The following is an 8,334-nucleotide window of genomic DNA, read 5'->3' on the forward strand; positions in this document are numbered from 1 at the left end:
ATCTCAGCTTTGCTTTTTATGGCTCTGTGACCTTGGGCAAATTACTTAATCTGTCTGGGCCTCTCGGTTTTATTGCCTATTCAATGGGAATATATATTAACAATTACATTGTGGGGTTCTTGTATAAATTAAAGGGTTCTAACATAGTGCTTGACATCTTCTCTCTTTCTGTCTCTTTATATGTGTGCGTGTGTGTATATATATATATATATGCTCTCTCTCTCTCTCTCTATATATATATATATAAAGCAAATCTATAGAGCATATATATATATATATATATATATATATATTTGCTTCTAAGCCCCGGTCAGTTTTCAAGAATCAGGTACTTCTTTTAAAAAAAAGTTACTGTGATTTTTATAGAAGAGAATTATAGAATCTGAAGGTTGGGAAGAACCTTATAGATCATTGAATGCAGATTTCCAAAACCATCTGTGTCAACATCACTTGAAGAACTTTAAAACATGCAATTTCCCAAACTCCAATGCCAGAAGATACTAATTTATTGGGTTTGGGGTGGGGAAGAGGTCTAACATTTAAAAAGTTCCACTAATGATGATGGATACATGTCATTATACATTTTTCAAAACCTATAGAAAGTACAATACCGAGAGTAAACTATTGTATTAAACTATGGACTTCTGGTGACAGTGATGTATTTTTTTTAAAGATTTTATTTATTTATTTATTTATTTATTTATTTATTTATTTATTTATTTATGAGAGACATACAGAGAGAGGCAGAGACATACTCAGAAGGAGAAGCAGGCTCCCTGCGGGGAGCCCGATGAGAACCCAATCCCAGGACCCGGGATCATGACCTGAGCCAAAGGCAAATGCTCAACAACTGAGCCACCCAGGCTTCCCAACAGTGATGTATTAATTAATGTAAGTTCAATGATTGTAACAAATGTACCAATGTGCTTCAAATTGTTGATGGTAGCAGAGGCTGTGCGTATGTAAGGGTGGGGAGTATACAGATATCTTCTGTACCTTCTCAGTTTTGTGGTGAACAGTAAAAAAAAAAAAAAAAAAAAAAGGTCTGTTGAGGATTCAGATGAACATTCAGGTTTGGGAACCAGTGATCTGGTTAGTTCACCATCCAGAGCAGAAGCACCTGCAGCTGTAATGCTCATCTCAGAGCCACTGCTTCCTTCCTGTGCTGCTCCGGGAAGCTCACTATTCTCTTAAAACCAGCTCCATTGTTGGGTGGTGCCAGAATTCAAACGTTCTTCCTTATATGGAACTGACATCAGCGTCATTGTCACTTCCAATTATTGTGTGTAATTCCTCCCAATGGAGCTACATAGACTAAATCTGATGTTTCCCACATGAGGCCATTCACGTATTTGAAGGCAGCACATCACATTCTCCCTGTCCCTACCCCATCTCATGTCTTCTCTTTTTAAGGCTAAAGATTCCTGAACTTTCGATAGTTCTTCCTATGATATAATTTCCAGGCAGTTCCCACTCCTGGTTAGTTGTTTTTCTAGGAATTTCCATTTTGAAAATATTAACAATGAGTCTGGCAACAAGTAGCAACCAATCAGAGTAGAGACCTTGGATGTGCCTGTCATTAACGCTTGTGTCATTGGGGAAGGGCCAGGGTCCTGAGAGGGCTGAAATGACATGAGGCTTGAGCAGCAGCTCTTTACCAACTGGTACTAAGGAATTTAGTATTTTAGCGGTCACATCTGGCCATCCTGGTACACACTTGCCGAATATCAGCTTTGTCAACATCCACCTTTTTTTTTTTTTAAAGATTTTATTTATTTATTCATGAGAGACACACACAGGCAGAGACAGAGACACAGGCAGAGGGAGAAGCAGGCTCCCTACAGGGGACCTGATGCGGGATCCGATGCCTGACTGGGTCCCAGGACCCCAGGATCACGCCCTGAGCCGAACCGGAGGCAGATGCTTAACCGCTGAGCTACCCAGGTGTCCCAACATCCCTCTTAAAACATAACTCCAGAGGCACCTGGGTGGCTCAGTGGTTAAGCGTCTGCCTTCAGCTCAGGGCTTGATCCTGGAGTCCTGAGTTCGAGTTCTGATCGGGCTCCCCATGGGGAGCCTACTTCTCCCTCTGCTTGTATATGTCTCTGCCTCTTTCTCTGTGTCTCTCGTGAATAAATAAATAAAATCTAAAAAAACAAACATGACTCCAGTTTGGAACACGATGCAGTAGACATAGCCTGAGGCACAGAGTTGAGAGTGGGACTGTGCCTGCTTGCAGACATCTGCGTCACCCAGTAGGCTGGGTCTGGGGGTAGAACCAGTGTAGGAAATATTTTCAACTGGGGAGCCATGAAACCATTTTTATTGCACCTATTACAATTTTGCATTTGACATATGAACCCGAATGCAGTTTTGTTTATCATTAGATTTACAGTTTATTTTTTCCTACTTTTTTGGACACTTGGGTTGGTCAGCAGCATGTGGTCCAGTCTCACAACTTTGTCCTATCTGTAGAGGATGGCTTTTATATGTTAATGGCTAATAAGGTTGCAGGAGGTAGGGCCAAGGAGACAACCCAGCCACACATTGCCAGAGACCTCTCTGTAGCAAGTGTTCAGTGCATTCACTCTGACTGTACTCAGAAATCACTGGGAGAATTTCTAAAAAATAAAGATATCAGACTTTACTCCAGAGCTCTTGAAGTGTCTTCTTCAGGGTATCCATTTTTTTCAAAGCTCCCCAGGTTATTGTGCCACATGGTCAGGTTTAGGGACTGCCACTCTAATGTATGCTCTCTAGGTATTATTTTCAAGCTTATGAATGCACTTGATGGATTTTTAGTCTTTTCGCTAAAGTTTATCAAGCCTGATCCCTATAAAATTCCACTACTTCAAAAATGATATTACTGTTAATATCTTTTCTCACTTGGAGGTTTCACTTTCCTGTGAAGAAAATTTTTCTCATGATAAAATGGAAGCAATTAAGTGACTTGTTCATTTCTGCATGTTCTAGAATTTTTTTTCTCTTCTCTTCAAGTTCTCTATTAAACCAATTTATTTTATTTTGGGACATTCTGAATCCCCAGCTTCCTTCTTTGAAAAATTCATCGACATAATTCCCCCCCAAAAATGTATTCATCATGCTTTGTCTTTCATTGCTCTAGCTGAATTGAATGGGCTGATGGTATGTTGATTTTGTTTATCTTGTGTAGTTAGCAGACACTTAGAACCTATCATAGGACAGACACTTTTCTAACAGGTTTATGCTTATTAATTTATTTAATTTTTATAACAGCTTATTAGGTGATATTATTGACTTTATTTCTCAGGAAATTAAAGCAAAAGAAGTGAAGTAATTTGTTGCATGTTGTACATCTGGAGAGAATGGGTCTGGTTCCAGATTCATACCCTTAGCTACTAGCAAATATAAAAAATGATAGTAATAAATCATTTAAAATAGTAAATAATTAAATTCATCATAAAAAAGTGATTTTTAATGTGATACTGTCTGTATTTGGTGGTGGTGGTGAGGAGTTTGATATAAGTGAACCCAAGCCAGAAGTGGCAGTGGTTACCATCTGGCCTGTTCATTTTTCATTTACATAAATTTATAGGTTCTATCGAATTCCACATTGAAAATTCTCTATTTTATTTTTTTTTAATTTTTGTTTTTTAAAGATTTTATTTATTTATTATTTATTCATGAGAGACACAGAAAGAGAGAGGCAGAGACACAGGCAGAGAGAGAAGCAGGCTCCATTCAAGGAGCCCGATGTGGGACTCCATTCCGGGACTCCAGGGTCACTCCCTGGGCCGAAGGCAGGTGCTCAACCACTAAGCCACCCAGGCGTCCCTAAAAATTCTCTATTTTAATAAATACCTTAGTTCTGTGATGTTTAAAATGTGTTTTGGAATGAATAAGGGGAATGCAAATATATAAGTTTTATTCTTTGTGTCTCCAATATAATGCAAAAACAACTGACAGGGAACAATGTGGGCTTTCAGAAGGTAACCTCTAACCTTGCCCTTAACTGTGTCTGTTTTCTAGCAGACTTAAGTTCACTTCTTTTATGTTCTTGTGAATTGGCTGTTCATTCATTCTTTTGTTCACTCAACAAATATTTTTTGAGAACTAGTTATACGTCTGCCCCTGGGAAGACAGTGACCAGAAAAATCTGGATTCCTGCCGTCATGGAGCTTAGACTCTAGTGGAAGAAAAGACATAATCAAGCAATCAAAAAGTCATGCATAACTCAACTGTGTATATTTTGTTCTATCCTAGAGATTATCACAGTGAATTATAAATATTGAATTATCAGCCTGTCTCTGTTCTAATTCTAATAGGTTTGAGGGAAGGCCCTAAGTTTCTTCTTTGTGTTCCCAATGTTTGCTAATTCTGACATCTACTTATTGCTTACTTATGTGTTAAATCAGTGTGTGGATTCACGTTTTTCTAAATATGGATCTGAAATGACCAACCAATAGTAATTTGAATTTTGTCTTTATATTTCAGAATGTGGAAAGATGAGTCAATGAATGAGAAGATGATTTGGCTGATGTCTTTGGTGAACCACAATTAGAAGTTTCACCATTTACTTAACATAAAGAATATGGAAGAGAGATAAAATTTCCTTTTTTAAAAAACAAATATTTATTTATTTATTCCAGAGAGAGAGAGAAAGTGTGCACAGGTGGAAGGGGCAGAGGGACAGAGAGAATCTCAAGCAGACTCCTAGCTTGGCAAACATGGGGCTTGACCTCTACGATTCTGAGATCATGATCCTAACCAAAACCAAGAATCGGACACCTAACCCACTGTACCACTCTGGCACCTCTGGAAGATAGATGAAATTTCTTGATAATCAGAGAGTCATTGAAGTTTTTGAGTTCATAGAGATATCAAAGATCACCTGACTCAACCTCCACATATTGTCAAAGAGGATCTTAAGGGCCAGAGGGGCTAATTAATCTAACCAAGGCCACATAGCCATTAATGGAGCAACAGCTAGAAACTGGGCTCTGCATGGTCCTCTTTGAACAAAACAAAATGAAAAACTATGTAGTATTTGGTTTTTTAATTTAAAAAAGAAGAGTATGTGAGTTTATTTTCTCATCTCAGTTTACTGAAATTTTAGAATTTTATTTACCTATTGATTAATTGACTGAAATGGCCCCATATTCTTATTTAATGACAAAAGCAGATCTTGCTAGAACACACTATTCATGAAGATTATAATTATCTTGTCCATTCTAGTCTTCCTTCTGGAAAGGCTAATTTAGAAGCTTGTAGATTAAGTTATGGAGTTTGTGGTCAAGAGGTGCTGGATTCAAAGGCAGCTTGCACAGAGGGATTAAATAGGCAGGTTTAGATCTGCTTAAAGGAACAGCAAAACAGGCAACTGACCGTTTCCCTAGAAAATACATTGAGTGGGATTGTATATATGCAAATTCCAAGTCAGTGGAAAAGTGAAACTAAGCCATTCTGTTACATTTTCTTTAATCTGTAGAGTTTCTGTCTTTTCTGGAAATCCAGAGGAGATTGAATCTTCGAACCCTGCATTAAGTGATTTATATACTTTAAATTATTTGTAGTGTGGTGAAATTACCAAGTCCTGGAACTGGAAAAGTCTGCAACCTTTCCTCATTGATTGGTTGATTGATACTTTACCCAAGAATATTTTGAGTGTATGTGTGCCTCTGAATTGTGCTTGATTAGAATACAAATGTGAGAACATTGACAAGACTTACAGTTTATTTGGCTTAGCAGCACGAAGAACTGCCAAGACGTAGCTCTTTCATTGTTATACTCTCTGGTGTCATCAAAAAGCCTCTGAAATACAACTTTTTGTTAAAACTTAATACAGAAATATCATCTAGTGACATATAATTTTGGAAACAATTTCTGTGCTTTATTTTATATATTTTTTAAAAGATTTATTTATTTATTTCAGAGAAAGAGAATGGGGGAGGGGCAAAGGAAGAGGAAGAGAGAATCTCCATCAGGTGCCCGGCTGAGCGTGGACCCTGAGATCATGACCTGAGCTGAAACCAAGAGTTGGACTTAACTGACTGAGCCACCCAGGCCCTCTGTATTTCATTTTATATTCTTTGAGATAATGTTTATAAATCTTCCAAAAGACTACTATGTTCTTAACATATGTCTTTCAAGTTTTGCGCTTCAATTCTTGTTTTTGGATATTGGATGATGAGATGCATATTCATCTAACTCAGGGTTTTGTAAACTAGGACAGTGGTTCTCACATGTGATCTGAGGATCCTGAGCCTGTGAAGGATGGTGGTTGATCATTCAGAATTATCACAAAGGAGTTGCAATTTCATGAGTGCCCAAACATTGTCTCTGGTAAGAGAAATATAAAATGGCACACATAAATAAACACATGCCAAAAATATGTAGATAGTGCTGAGATGAATATAGTGCAAGTGAATTTAAAAAAGATTCAATTAGTGGACACTTTTGGTCATAATGTATTTTTCCAATCAATAATTATTAAGTTTTTAAATACTATCACATGTATTCTCAGACCATTTTGATATTAAATAATTTGGTTTTCATTCTCAGAAAGACCAGAAGTCACTAAGAGAAACTATGTCCCTTAATAAGCTTTGTTGTTTCTTGGTGAAAAGTTCCAATCTTGTTTGTTCTCCGAGAATGCACCTGTCATCTGCTTCAACACTTTGGTTTCTGGCTTCTGTACTTTTTCTAATGCTGTTTTGTCTTTCCTTAGGCGAGGTCATAGAAGTTTCACACAAATTTCTTGTCATGCAGAGGTGAGATAATTGTTGTCTTGTTTATATCTCATTTTCTGATTATGCTAAATATTTTCTGGCTTCTCTTGGCCCCAGCTACTCACTGGTCCTATAATCTAAGTGAGTGAAGTCATGATTCCTTCCAGGGATTGACTTTGTAGCTTGAGACTTGGGGATGATTTCCTGTGATGTCACCTGGCCTGACTGCAGTGTCCTCAGCCTTTCACTCCAGTGCTAGATTCTCCTTGCCCCCGTTCCCCTCTCCCCACACCTAGCAGTATCAAACTGTCGTCCACATCCTCTCATTCCTTCCCTTCTCTTCCTCTTCCTCCTCTTCCTCTTCCTCTTCCTCCTCCTCCTCCTCCTCCTCCTTCTTCTTCTTCTTCTTCTTCTTCTTCTTCTTCTTCTTCTTCTTTCTTCTTCTTCCTCCTTTTTCCTCCTCCCCCCCACCTCCTTCCTCTTCTTTCTTCTCTTTCTCCTCCTTCTTCTCTTCTTTTATTTTTTTTTATTTTTTTTTTAATTTTTTTTTTCATTTATTTATGATAGTCACACAGAGAGAGAGAGAGAGAGAGAGGCAGAGACACAGGCAGAGGGAGAAGCAGGCTCCATGCACCGGGAGCCTGACGTGGGATTTGATCCCGCGTCTCCAGGATCGCGCCCTGGGCCAAAGGCAGGCGCTAAACCGCTGCGCCACCCAGGGATCCCTCTTCTCTTCTTTTAAATCAACCTCTCATGTTGACTTTTTCTCCTGTATGAACATCTTTGGCTCTCCCGTCTTAGAAAATAACCTTCTCTGTAACCTGATATCAGATCCCTTTGCTCCTCTCTTTTCACTGTCACATCTGCACTTTGGAGTCAGCGTTCCCCTTCATCAACAGTTTCTTACTTCCCATTCATTCCATAGCTTGTGACCAGCTGTCTGGCTTCCACCTTCACCTTTTTCCTGAAACTGTGCAAGCTTAGGTCACAATTGAATCCCCCTATTTCAAAATCTAGCAGGCACCTTTAGTTCTTATTTTAGGTGCCTTCTCTGCCCACCATGAGCTACTTACACTGCTTCCATTGGGTCATGCTATCACATTCCTTCAAGGCTTTCCTGCATTTTATCTTGTTTTACTTTCTTTTATGTATTTGTTTTTTAAGTAGGCTCCACACCCAGCATGGAGCCCAGTGCAGGGGTCAAACTCATAACCATGAGCTCAAGACCTGAGCTGAGATCAAGAGCCAGACACTTAACTGACTGAGCCGCATTTTAGTATCTCCTTCTCTTTCTTTTAACTTGACTAACTGCCGCAAGTCCTTGAAGATTTAGTGTTAGTAGCACTATTATGGGTGGCCATACCCAGTCTCACTCTCAGTTTCAGACTATTAGGACTCTGACAGCACCCTTTATTTACCTTCATAATAGCAAGTACCACATTCTTTTAAAAATGTTCATGTTGATTTCTACTTTGGCTAAGTATCTGTGTTTTTTATATATAAATTAGAAAATCTGGTGAACATGAAGGAGTCTCCCATAACCTCATAACCCAGATAGAACCACCACTCATATTTTGGGTTTTAACTTTATAGGCTATACACATACACACATACTGACATAGCCTGG

General features: G+C 38.7%; 1 long non-coding RNA gene across 1 annotated transcript; it reads left to right on the top strand.

Moving 5' to 3' along the window:
• The first annotated feature begins 746 nt into the window (after positions 1–746).
• LOC119871644 lies at positions 747–6,102 on the top strand. Its single transcript, XR_005357646.1, has 2 exons — positions 747–891; positions 4,474–6,102. It is a non-coding gene; the product is annotated as an uncharacterized LOC119871644 (long non-coding RNA).
• The last annotated feature ends 2,232 nt before the right edge of the window (positions 6,103–8,334 follow it).

The sequence above is a fragment of the Canis lupus genome, chromosome 4 (assembly GCF_011100685.1).
Source record: "Canis lupus familiaris isolate Mischka breed German Shepherd chromosome 4, alternate assembly UU_Cfam_GSD_1.0, whole genome shotgun sequence".
Classification (NCBI taxonomy): domain Eukaryota; kingdom Metazoa; phylum Chordata; class Mammalia; order Carnivora; family Canidae; genus Canis; species Canis lupus.